The sequence below is a fragment of the Crinia signifera genome, chromosome 11 (genome assembly GCF_055691185.1).
Source record: "Crinia signifera chromosome 11, ASM5569118v1, whole genome shotgun sequence".
NCBI classification, from domain to species: Eukaryota; Metazoa; Chordata; class Amphibia; order Anura; family Myobatrachidae; genus Crinia; species Crinia signifera.
In genome coordinates this window covers 824089-838153 of record NC_139227.1, presented here as the reverse complement: position 1 = coordinate 838153, position 14065 = coordinate 824089, and the positions used below count along the sequence as shown (strand labels likewise).

Below are 14065 nucleotides of genomic sequence, written 5' to 3'. Positions count from 1 at the left end.
GGAGCATAACCCGGAAAATTCTCGGGAGTGCCACTGAAGGACTTTTGTGTAATGTGGATATTTCCTAAGATCTATTGGGCTATTACAGAGGAGTGGTCATTGTCCCCAAAATTCCACCTCCAGTTTTGGGGCAGTACGGATGGTGTAATGGTTGTCATTACTGCCTCACAGCAATGAGGTCATGGGTTCTATTCCCACCATGTGTTATATATACGGGGCAGTACGGATGGTGTAATGGTTACATTACTGCGTCACAGCACTGAGGTCATGGGTTCTATTCCCACCATGTGTTATATATACAGGGCAGTACGGATGGTGTAATGGTTACATTACTGCCTCACAGCGCTGAGGTCATGGGTTCTATCCCCACCATGTGTTATATATACGGGCAGTACAGATGGTGTAATGGTTACATTACTGCGTCACAGCACTGAGGTCATGGGTTCTATTCCCACCATGTGTTATATATACGGGCAGTACGGATGGTACAATGGTTAGCATTACTGCCTCACAGCGCTGAGGTCATGGGTTCTATCCCCACCATGTGTTATATATACGGGGCAGTACGGATGGTGTAATGGTTACATTACTGCGTCACAGCACTGAGGTCATGGGTCCTATCCCCACCATGTGTTATATATACGGGGCAGTACGGACGGTGTAATGGTTACATGGGTACTGAGGTCATGGGTTCTATCCCCACCATGTGTTATATATACGGGCAGCACGGACGGTGTAATGGTTACATTACTGCCTCACAGCACTGAGGTCATGGGTTCTATCCCCACCATGTGTTATATATACGGGGCAGTACGGATGGTGTAATGGTTATATTACTGCCTCACAGCACTGAGGTCATGGGTTCTATCCCCACCATGTGTTATATATACGGGGCAGTACGGATGGTGTAATGGTTACATTACTGCCTCACAGCACTGAGGTCAGGGGTTCTATTCCCACCATGTGTTATATATATACGGGGCAGTACGGACGGTGTAATGGTTACATTACTGCGTCACAGCACTGAGGTCATGGGTTCTATTCCCACCATGTGTTATATATACGGGCAGTACGGATGGTACAATGGTTACATTACTGCCTCACAGCACTGAGGTCATGGGTTCTATCCCCACCATGTGTTATATATACAGGACAGTACAGACGGTGTAATGGTTAGCATTACTGCCTCACAGCAATGAGGTCATGGGTTCGATTCCCACCATGGCTCTAACTGTGCGGAGTTTGTTTATTCTCCCCGTACTTGTGTGGGTTTCCTCCGGGTACTCCGGTTTCCTCCCACATTCCAAAAATATACTGGTAGGCTAATTGGCTCCCAAAATATTAACCCTAGAATGTCTTTGTGTGCATGTACATGTGGTAGATTGTCAGCTCCACTGGGGCAGGGACTGATGCGAATGTTCAAATATCCTCTGTAAAGCGCTGCGCTATATAAGAAATTGTTAATAATAATAATAATAAGATCGAATGGATATGAATGGTCGTATACGTATCCATTCGATGTGAAATCCGTAAATTTTTTGCACATCTAATCATTTACTTACGTAGAAATGTATACAAATTATATATTTTACGTACGTATTTTTTTTACAATGTCTACAAAATACGAATGAATACACCATTGTATCCTTGCAGGCTTCTAAGTGTAAAAAAAATAATAAATAAATAATTTAAAAACTTTATGGGGTCCCCCCCCCATGGCTATAACCAGCACCAGGCTCATTGAACTGGTCCAGGTTTTAGAAATTCAGGGGGACAAAAAAATGGTGTACCTCTGTATTTCTATGACCAGCTCCAGGCTCAACGGATGTTCCTGGTTCCCCAAATACGGGGGACAAAATGAATAGGGGTTCCCATTATTTAAACAACCAGCAGGGTAATGCCAAAGCCGGGGGAAACTTTTTACACAAGTTCCCCTGCCAAAACATTAAACAAAAAGCAATTAACCACTAAGTGGAAAAATCAGGCGCAGTGGGTTATATGGTTATTTATGTCTGTATATATAGGTCCACAGCTAAGATGGCTGCTCCCAGACACCTAGAAGGACTAAATTGCCTTTCTAGAATCAAAAGAACAAGAACTGAAAAAATAAAGAGAGCGCGCACTGTGTTGATCTATTTGATTTTTTACTCAATTAAAAATAGGTATAATTACACAATACATTTCAATAAAAATACACAATATAAATGATTACATATGCAGATACAAAAAAATAGATATAAAATTTAATTTGATTGTGGGCATCCGACATTAATCTTAGACCTGATTAGTAAGAAGTGCCTCTGTTCAAACAGTGGAATCCTTATAGAAAAATCGGTAATAACACTCTTGAGAAGATTGATGTTAAATTCACATTGGACTGTTCATATGAAATGATATAGATATTACCAATCGCTGTCCTCGTCTGTGTGCGGTGTTAATTGCAATCCTCACATCCGTCCGCTTCAACCGGTGTTGCTCTGATGTGAATGAGCCGGTACCGGGAGCAGACTCTGTGATCTGGGTGTCTGCTCGTCCGCTACAACCAGCGTGGCCCCGAGATGGAAAGGGCTGGCGCTGGGAGCTGACAAGCCGCGATGTATGTTGCTGACGACCAGCGTGGCCCCAGGTGGAAAAGGGCTGGCGCTGGGAGCTGACAGGTCGCAGAGTATAGATGGTAGCCCAGGAATCCTGACGGACAGACGCACCTGGAAGGCACTGGGATCGAGGACGCAGAAGGCGTTGAAGTGAAACAGCAGGTAGCCGAGTCCAATGGTAAAGGAGTTAAGGAGTATAAATCACTCAGAGGCGGTCAGGTATCTTTGGAGAGGTCGGATGCCACAGGTCCTTGACGCGTTTCTCCGTCTGCGAATACTGACGGTTTCATCAGAAGGTGATTTCATTTCAAAACATTAAACCCCTTGACTGATCAGCCCAGGCAGGGAGCCTGCTGGAGGCCATTGCTGATTGGTTGGGGGAGGGACAATCTCCCTGTTCAGGGGAGGAGCCCCAAGTGTAAACAAACACTTATGGCTGCTCCAGTACGATGATTCAGATGATGCGCTTTGTTGTTTTAACCCCCTGGATGGCTACTACTGATCGAAGCGGACGCAATCTATGCTGGAAGCCTTAGAAAGTGTAACTTACTTCCGCAGGTAACCCATTGGAGTCTACTGGACAAGAGCACAGGCTGACAATGAAATCCATAGGTGAGTATGTATAAATTATTGTAGTATTAATGTGTGTCTTTTATTTTACTATTGGCTTTGTTGTAGAACTACAAGTATCAGCTGGCTCTTTAATTCCCCACATGCTGGGACTTGTGGTTCTCTAAGACCCGGCACGCAGGGTAGGCTTGCTGGGACTTTTAAACCCTATAGTTTATTTCCTCTATTTTTACACTTCTCCAGGGTTCCAGCCTGGTCTGATCAGTCAGGGGGTTTAATGCTTTACCCTAGAGCAGGCATTCCCAACCACGGTCCTCAAGGCACACCAACAGTGCAGGTTTTAGTGATATCCAGGCTTGAGAACAGGTGACTTAATTAGTACCTGAGTGATTCTGATTAAACCATCTGTGCTGAAGCCTGGAAATCACTAAAACCTGCACTGTTGATGTGCCTTGAGGACCGTGGTTGGGAAAGCCTGCTCTAGACTATCAGATGTTTTTTTTATGGCACCCCAGGCCAAATTTTTCTTATTAGAAACTTAAATATATATATTAGGTCAGTTAAGTGGTGATGGACAGGATTTGCTTCTGTTTGTCCACATATGTTATGACTGGAAGCCACCAGCACGGTTATTGTCTATTATATTAACCTTGGTACTCTTTACCTAGAACGGCGCCCATTGCGACCATCGCGATGGCCGCGATTTCCCATAGGGATCAATGTTAAAAGTGTGATTGGACGCGATTTTAGTGTTCAATGGCTCAATGGCCGCGATTTTTCCATAGGAAACAATGTTAAATGGGCCACAGAGCCCAAATAGTCACCCTAAAGTCAGAAATGGCCCCCACAATTGTTAACGCCACCCCACGATCGACGTGAACCCGAAGCGTGGCGAGTGCAGCGAGCCCGCGAGGGGTGGCGGTACGCGTCCTCCGACCTTTTCATACCCCCACTATCCACGTCGGCGTGGAGTTGAGAATAAAATAGTGTGGCGAGCGCAGCGAGCCACCGAGCCCAAAGTGTGGCGAGCGCAGTGAGCCCCGCGAGGGGACACGGATACCTTCACAGGTAAACGCGTCCCTTCGCGGGCTTCACAGGTATCCGCGTCCCCTCGCGGGGCTCGCTGCGCTCGCCACGCTTCAGGCTCGGTGGCTCGCTGCGCTCGCCACACTATTCTATTCTTAACTCCACACCGACATGGATATTGGGGGTATGAAAAGGTCGGAGGATGCGTACCGCCGCCGCTCGCCACGCTTCGGGTTCACGTTGATCGTGGGGTGGCGTTAAAAATTGTGGGGGCCATTTAAGACTACAGGGGGACTATTAGGGCTCTGTGGCCCATTTAACATTGTTTCCTATGTAAAAATCGCGGGCATTGAGGCATTTAACACTAAAATCGCGTCCAATCACACTTTTAACATTGATCCCTATGGGAAAATCACGGGCATCGCGTCGCACCCGTTTTTTTAGTGCATGCGATGCCCGCGATTTTTTACCCCCGATGACCGCGATGGACATTGTGGGCGCCGTTCTAGGTAAAGAGTACCTTAACCTTAAATAATTTGATTTGGTCCTGGACCACCAACCCAGGGCACCCCTGCATGTGTCCCAGGGTGCCATCCATGTGAGACTTGTGGTGCTAATTGTTACCATAGCAATTTCACCTGCTAATGAGTAATATTAGAAGAAACAATGATGTTTTCTTCCTAGGTTTGTGAATTTGAAAGAATTAAGAGTTATCAGTCTACTGGTACCAGCTTTCGCTTTCCGTGCCCTCTAGCATCCTCTTCCATTACTTGCAAAAATGGAATAGCAAATGATTTCTATGTGTACTGATCTATAACTGTGATAACAGCTGCTTGAGAACAATCTAATACTGGTTCCAAATAATAACCCAGCACACTATGCCTTCCATTATCTTTACAACGTTTCAATAAAAAAGAATACAAATACATGGTCTTTCCTGCACAGTTATCACTCACCTCACTAATACTGTATTACCACAATAGCATATTACTAGTCTCACCTATTCATACTTATGAACACATTGAGAAAAAAGGTCTGGGAATGATGTGATCTTCAGAAAGTATCTTCTTCATGACAGGCCAGTCCCCAAGACAGGTTGGGCTCCCGGTACTCTGTGACTCCCCCCCACCCCTCCCATCCCCTCTGTTCAGCACCAATGCATCTGGACCAATTGCAGTACTTAAATTCAATTTATACATTGTATATATTCTGTCATTCTCCCGTTTTTTTAGATGCACTGAACCGTCAGGATATTTTCCTAACACACCTGTAGAATCCCTTGAGGTCGGACTGTTTTGTTGGTAGAGCAGTACTCTGTTATGTATCAATGAAAGCTTCTAAAAGTGAAAAGCGGTCATACTGTACCTCACATTGTAGTTGCATCCGGAAATGGGCGTGGTCTCTGCTGAAGGGGATGTGACCTCGCTGGGATGACGCAGTTATGACCCTTGCCCTCATTTCCCATCACTATGAGGACATGGACAGCACTCAGCTCAAGTGTACAGCATCTAGTCATCACCGCTCTGCTGAGAAGAGCAGTGATGGACAAAGGGACTTCCAACTGTACCTTCCCCCCACCACGGGACACTGTTTCTCACGAATGGGACAGTCACAAAAACATGACTGTACCGAGAAAATCAGGACAGTTGGGAACTTAGAAAGGTAATGTTGACTATAGCAAACAATCAGATTCAGGGCCAGATGCACTAAGCTTCAAAAGTGATCAAATGGAGAGTGATAAACAGCCAGCCAATCAGCTCCTACCTGCTACAGTATGTCACAGACTGTGGCAGGAGCTGATTGGTTGGTTATTTATCACTCTCCATTTTATCACTATTGACGTTTAGTGCATCTGGCCCAGGGTCTATAATTTTTCTATTGCATCCAAGAAAATGATAGAGAAAATCTGATGGTTGCTATTGACAACATCACCTCTTGTAATTTTTGAAGCTTTAGTAAATGTACCTGCAACATGTGATCCTCAGAGGCTTAACCCATGGTCCCCTGCTCATTTCATCTTTATTTGTCAGACATGTTTTAAGTTGTAAATCACAATGCATACTGGTATTATAATCATGACAAGAAGTCTATTTTATTAGATACAGTACATTGTTTTATCCTATTATTAGGTCTAAGATTAATGTGTGATTTTAAAAGTTTGAGAGCCACCTATGCAGCCCCTGATGTGTGTCAGGTTGCCTAACACTGCAGTACCCCAAACCTCCATCTGATGGACACATGTTCCATGTGTGTGCTTACCGCGTTCTCCAAGCCAATAATTGTAGCCGTACTTTCTCATAACATTAAGCCCCTTCCCTTTTGGCATTGTGCTGGGATTTACGGGCCTGTGGGGATGGGTTCTGAATGGCCCCACTTGCTCATATTATATATACAGTATGTTACTATTAACATCCTTGCTGGCGGGTCGCCAGAACGTACGCGCTGGCGACCCGCCAGCAGCCTCGCCAGCGAGGAGACTGAGACGCACGTGCGTCTCACGCGCACGCGCGTCTCAGTCTCCGTCGCTGGCGCGACGGAAAACCCTGTCCGTCTCCGCCTCAGGGAGACGGACAGGGTTAGGGGGGGTTAGGGGGGGTGCGGGCAGGCGGCGGGGACCCCGGGTTACCGCCGGCAAGCCGGCGGGGACCCGGGGGAACGGATCGAAGCGCCGTCGGAAGGGGACGCGCGCGCCTCTCGTGCGCGCGCGTCCCCTTCTCACCATCGCCATGGCGCTGGCGGGGGATGGCGGCTGGCGACGCCAGCGCCATCCCCTGCAAAGATGGACCCTGACCCATCTGTACTTCTCTATATAAGATTTATAATGGAAACAGCAGCATTCATTTATTTTTCCATTAGCCCATATAAATGTGTGGGCAACACCATTTTGGTAGTGATATTAGTATCTATCCTATAAAACCTTGCAACACAGCCAGTACTGGAACTATTCGCAGTATTGTGACTTTGGTCTATTCAGCTAAACCATGTGAGAGTTGTATTATATTTTGTGTGGTTGTGTGGCATCAATGCAGCACAATGACTGATACACCGATCGAGGTGGGAATTTTGAAGTGGGGTTACGAAAAATGTAATGGTGTGAAACTTTCAATTTCTACGATCTTTAACAAAACATAGGTACTACTTAAACTTTGCATTAATAGGAAAAATACACATAAAAAAAACACACATAGGCCCCCACATGAAATATAGCGTAAAAGGGGAAGACATGTGACATCTGCTCCAGGTCCGATCAGCCTGATAAAAAAAACTTAAGTACACACAAATACAGTAGTCCCTCACAGTAACACACATACAGATAAGCATCAACAACAAAAAACATATACTCACAGACACTGATATAAGGACACACACACACACACACACATAGGCCCAATCCACATTCACAATATACGAATTCAGTGGGTGATGAGAACAGAGAGAGTACGAACTGTGGATTAAAGGGAGTTGGTGAAAGGAAGAGGCAGAGAGTGACAGACAGAGAGAGAGAGTGACAGGGAGAGGTTAACAAGCAATGGGTGACATGGAGATACTAAAAGGGAGAGGCAAAAAGTTATAGAGTGACAGGGAGAGTGAAGAAAGAGGGTGATAAAGGGAGTGGGTGACAGGGAGAGTGATGGATTATGAGTGATGGGAAAAAAGGAAGATGGTGACAAGCAACAGTAACAGGCAGTAAGTGAAGGATAGAGGGGGATGTGTAGGGTGGGAGTGGGCTACAAGCAGTGGGTGACAAGCAGAGGGTAACAGGGAGAGGCAGAGAGTTGTTGATGGGTAGGGAGAAAGAGGGTGAAAAGCAGTGGGTGTCAGGAAAGGCAGAGAGTGATGTAGAGAGGATGATGGGGAGAAAGAGGGTAACAAGCCGTGGGTTATAGGCAGAGAGTAACAGAGAGAGGCAGAGAATGACTGATAGGGGGTGATTGGGAGAGAGAGGGTGACAAGTAGTGGGTGACAGGGAAAGAGTAACAGATGGAAGCAGAGAGTGATGGAGAAAGAATGGTGACAGGGAGAGAAGGGATGATGACAAGCAGTGGGTGACAGGGAGGGGAAGAGAGAGACAGGGAGAGGGTGATGGGGATAGAGGGAAAGGGTGATGAGGAGGGAGAGTGTGACAAGCAGCAGGTGACAGGGATAGGCCGAGAGTGACGAAGAAAGGGTGACAGGTAAGAAGGGAATGGGTAACAAGCAGTGCATAGCAGGGAGAAGCAGAGAGTGATGGAGAGAGGGTGACAAGCAGTGGGTGAGAGGGAGATGGTCACTGGGAGAGGCCGAGAGTGACAGACATAGAGTGACAGAGGGAGATTGAGGGTTACAAGCAGTGGGTGAGAGGGAGATGGTCACTGGGAGAGGCCGAGAGTGATAGAGATAGAGTGACAGAGGGAGATGGAGGGTTACAAGCAGTGGGTGAGAGGGAGATGGTCACTGGGAGAGGCCGAGAGTGACAGAGATAGAGTGACAGAGGGAGATTGAGGGTTACAAGCAGCGGGTGAGAGGGAGATGGTCACTGGGAGAGGCCGAGAGTGACAGAGATAGAGTGACAGAGGGAGATTGAGGGTTACAAGCAGCGGGTGAGAGGGAGATGGTAACTGGGAGAGGCCGAGAGTGACAGAGATAGAGTGACAGAGGGAGATTGAGGGTTACAAGCAGCGGGTGAGAGGGAGATGGTCACTGGGAGAGGCAGAGAGTGACAGAGATAGAGTGACAGAGGGAGATGGAGGGTGACAAGCAGTGGGTGAGAGGGAGATGGTCACTGGGAGAGGCCGAGAGTGACAGAGATAGAGTGACAGAGGGAGATGGAGGGTGACAAGCAGTGGGTGAGAGGGAAATGGTCACTGGGAAAGGCCGAGAGTGACAGAGATAGAGTGACAGAGGGAGATGGAGGGTGACAAGCAGTGGGTGAGAGGGAGTTTGTCACTGGGAGAGGCCGAGAGTGACAGAGATAGAGTGACAGAGGGAGATGGAGGGTGACAAGCAGTGGGTGAGAGGGAGATGGTCACTGGGAGAGGCAGAGAGTGACAGAGGGAGATGGAGGGTGACAAGCAGCAGGTGACCAGATGAGGGTAACATTGAGAGGCAGATAGTAATGCAGAGAGGGTCACAGGAGAAAGGAAGAGGTTTACAAGCAGTGGGTGGCATGGAGAAGCAGATAGAGAGAGAGGATGATGGGTAGAGAGAGTAACTAGCAGAGGATGACAGGGATGACTGAATCCATATAGATGAGGAAGACCTGGAGACTGGAGTAGCTTGGTTGGGGAATGGGCAGCAGGATGGCCATCTGCCATATATTTTTACTCCAGTAAACCCAGTGAGAACTGGTGGCAGAGATAGGTGGAAGCCAGTTGTGGGGCAAATAAAATGGTGGTGAGCAGACAACAAGATCATGGGTGTGAACCAGTCCCATTGTTCTCCCTCCTTGGCTCATCATGTACAGCGGGTCATTAGGCTACCTGGGTTGTTTCCCAGTGATACCAGGTGCGAGCAGGCAGTAGATGCAAGGTGGGCATGAGGAATTGGCAGGTACATGGAGGCGACAGGGACCACTGTGCTGTACCTGAATCCCACTGGGGTGGTAATCAGCACTGCTCGGGTCTCATGTCACACATACCACCAATGGTGGGTCAACAATACTCCTTTTTTATTAGAGGTTAGCATGAAATATATCAGACCTGGAAATTGTTAATCAATATGTGTAACCCTCCGTCCATATGGCCATTCCATGAGCCAATTATGTAAGTCTACTAATAAAACCTCATCGAGGGGTCTTATTAATAGGTGAAACACGTTGGTTTAGCCAGGGCCGTTTCTAGAGGCGGACAAGCCGTGCAGCAGCCCGGGGCGCCGCACGGCTTGTCCGCCTCTGTTTGACAGCTGGGGCGCCCTGCAGCTCCCCCAACGACGCAGCCGCCGCAGCCTCCTCCCCGGCGTGTGACTCCACACACAACAAGCAGAGGGAGGGGAGGGGAACGCATCATGCGTCTCTCCTTCCCCCTCGCTCAGTGTGTCACTGGGCTGTCAGCCTATCAGAGCTCGCGGGCTGGCAGCCATTAAGGAGCCAGCCCGCGGGGTATGAATGGCTGATGGGTGACGGCTCAGGACAGACAGGTACAGCTACACAGTGAAGGGGAAGGAAAGAAGCGCGATGCGCTCCGCTCCCCTCCCCAAGGAAGCAGCGCTGCAGCAGCACTCCCCAAGGAAGCAGAGGCAGAGGCGATGGCACAGACTGGGGAGACACAGACACAGTGAGTTTGGCACTGTGGGGGCATAGATCTATGGCACTGTGGGGGCATACAACTGTGGCACTGTGGGGGCATATATCTGTGGCACTGTGGGGGCATATGTTTGGCACTGTGGGGGCATATGTTTTGCACTATGGGGTCATAAGTGTGGCACTGTGGGGGCATATGTGGCGCTGTGGGGGCATATGTGGCGCTGTGGGGGCATATGTGGCGCTGTGGGGGCATATGTGGCACTGTGGGGGCATATCTGGCACTGTGGGGGCATATATGTGTGGCACTGTGGGGGCATATGTGTGGCACTGTGGGGGTATATATTTGTGGCGCTGTGGGGGCATATCTGGCACTGTGGGGGCATATTTGGCACTGGTGGCATATGTGTGGCACTGTGGGGGCATAGCTGTCACTGTGGGGGCATATATGTGTGGCGCTGTGGGGGCATATCTGGCACTGTGGGGGCATATTAGTAAACGGCATCAGTTGTGCGTCAGCGGCGCGTGGGGCATAATTTGTAATGGCCATTACGGTGTGTGGTCTAATGGGCATCACGGTGTGCGACATAATGTGTAATTGTCATCACGGTGTGTGACATAATGTGTAATTGTCATCACGGTGTGCGGCGTAATGTGTAATTGTCATCACGGATAAATAGTGTATAATGATTTAAGTAGCCTGTCATTGTTTGGCCTTGATCTGTGAGGTGTACTAAGTCCCTGTGTGGCCTTCAGCCGGCCAACTTAAGTGCGGGAGGACAATGACAATTCCTGCGGTAACCAATGTCTGGTCATGCAGGATGCAAACGTGTGATGTAAGGTAATTGTTTTCCTGCTAGACCACGCCCTTATATTAAGCCACACCCTTTTTGAATTAAGCCACACCCCCTATTTCGGCGCGCGCCTCCGGCGCGCGCAATTTCGCACTACCATGTTATGTTTTTGGTTGGGGGGAGCGCATTTTTTTGCCTTCGCCCTGGGAGCTAAATTGTCTAGAAACGGCCCTGGGTTTAGCTGTACCTGGACTTTTCCCAATGGACAGATAAGCGTATATTTCTTTTAATATTGTGCGTGCGTGAAACTAAAATAAGAAAAGGGTGTGAAAATGCCCTTTTCCATATTATTTTAGTAAAAACTATTTTAGTAAATGGGCCCCGGAGTGTTTATGGCAACATTCCAATGCCGTGCATTTTCGCACATACATACACAAAAAAACTAACCTTGTGTACAGTATCCTGCAATTGCCCCTGTATGGTAAGAGACTATGGCTTATAAAAAATAGAAAACACCATTACATCCATCACCTAGCACTGCATGCTACTGGTGTACACATTTGGTAGTGATAGCTGTTGTTCTGTGAGATAGACAGAGTAATGCCCCCATACACGGTCCGTTAATCGGATCCGTTGTGTGCTTAAACAGCACACATCGGATCGGATCGCATCCCTAGTGCATGCAGTGTGCATGCGATGCGATCCGATCCGATGTATAGCTAGTACAAAAAGTATGTGCAGCACATACTTTTTGTACCGTACTATGTGATGCGCGGGAGCGCGCATCGCATAGTACAGAACGGAGCCGTACACAACGGACCGTGTATGGGCTCCTTAAGCCACATGTACATCATATTGCCTGTCTGTACAATCACATCAATACATAAGTAGGGCAAACAATGAACAGTCCTACAATTGGAAATCATATTGTTCATCAAAAACAAGTACTTTAAAAACAGCACAATTCAGATATGATGAATAGAAATTTGCACAATGTTTAAAAGATGGGACAGTTGTAGGACTGTTGTGCATTCATCATTATAATGTGACATTTCAAAACAGCTTTGGTAGCATTAAATGAATTCACTTAGCACCTGTGCATTCACCTATGCAGAGAAATATTGACTTGTCTATGTATGTGTCAAGGTATCTGACCTGGGAATTTACAGCAGATTCCGGGGTATATTTTTATCTAAATCTTCTAAAAATGAAAATTGGTGACATTGCCCATTGCAACCAATCAGAGTCCATTATTTCTCTATTGCATACAGATGGAGCCCCTATCAACTTTGTTCCTAAGGTCGTGGCTCACCGTGGCTATGCTATTGTTCTCAGCAGCAATACAATACATAGAACAATACAGCAGGGGATTAGCATAGTAATCTTATTACTCACTTAATCCAATTAACAGGCTAAATGAGGAGGGCTCCATCTGTATTAGAAAATTAAGCACAGAACCGGATTGGTTGCTATTTACAACATCACCTATTTTCATTTTTAGAAGCTTTAGTAAATAACCCACAAAGCTTCCAAACTTGTGCATCACAGACACATCACATTGTGACTAAAATGCAATTATGCCCGAGTGAGGTCTCCAATGAAATACAGTACAGTAATATAGTCCAAGAATCGCTGTATGTACAGTATCCGAGGCGGAATTATCATTGGTGCAGCAGGTGCAGTGAGGATTAAGGGACCACTGAGACTCCTGTCACCCTCTGTTTTCCCTCTCACACTCTGCCTCCCCCTGCCTCTTCCTGTCATCCTCTGTCTCTACCTGTCACCTACAGCCATGTTGCAGATTGTGAACTTGGGTTGGGGTATAGGCCCAAATTATATTTTTGCACCTGGGCCCACCCCACACAAGTTTCGCCCCTGTACAGTATGCTTTTGCAGATGAGCACTGGGCTACAGGATAACTGAATACAAATCATGTACAGATTGAGCGCCCCTCAGTCAGCGCCGGGGCTGGCCACATTGCCCCCGCTGGCAAGATGGCACTCAATCTGACTGTGACGCGTGATCGTCCCACACACATGCATGTCCCAGTTACCTTGAGACAGGCAGGGCTAGGGGGGGGGGGGATGAGCTGGGAGGGGGGGACCACGTCAGGGACCGGCAGTGAGGCAGCAGGGACCCGCGGGAGCTCGATTAGAAGGGGATGCATGCGCATTTGGTGCGGGCGCATCCCCTTGTGGGGGCTGGCAGTTGGCAATCTGACCACCAGCCCCTGGATGGAAGAGGCCGGCTCCATCTGTATGCCAAGCTTAGCTTGGTAGGGTGGGGCTATTTTCGGCATACATTTCCCCATTAAGTGCCTGGAGCTGGATGAGCGACTACATAGTCTTTTCTAACCGACATTTTGTAAATATGCTATCAGCCACGAAGGAGCCCATCGTTGCAGAGCTGAGCTTGGTCTACAATACATTTTAAACAAACCAGGTGCGTAGCCCTGAGCACCATTGACATGTACTGGCCTATGTGGTATGCTATATAGTTGTTCATTTAGCTCCGGGGACTCGGTGGGGAAATGTATGCCGAGCTTAGCTCAACCTTACAAGATAAGCTCAGCATACATCTCCCCACCAAGTCCACGGGGCTGATTGAGCAACTACATAGCATACTGTATTTACAAAATGGTGGCGAGACGAGAGTTTTGGCCACAAGGGATCCCATCCTTATGGAGCTAGTGTAAGCTTGGCATAAAGAACACAAGTAAAGTGGAAGAAAAGGCGGCTGGGAAATGGCTATGACGCTTCACATATCCATCTGCAGCACAGTACTGTAGTGAAGCAATGAAGCCAGGATGGCGGGCTAACAGGATAGATTAGCGCGGTTATATCCAGGGGTGTATTGGGAACTGA

At 47.7% G+C, this 14065-nt stretch overlaps 1 protein-coding gene across 29 annotated transcripts in view; it reads left to right on the top strand.

The window, feature by feature from the left end:
• Positions 1 to 14065, top strand: part of NRXN2 (neurexin 2) — an 847024-nt gene that overhangs the window by 95045 nt on the left and 737914 nt on the right. The gene's annotated exons all lie outside the window — the stretch shown is intronic.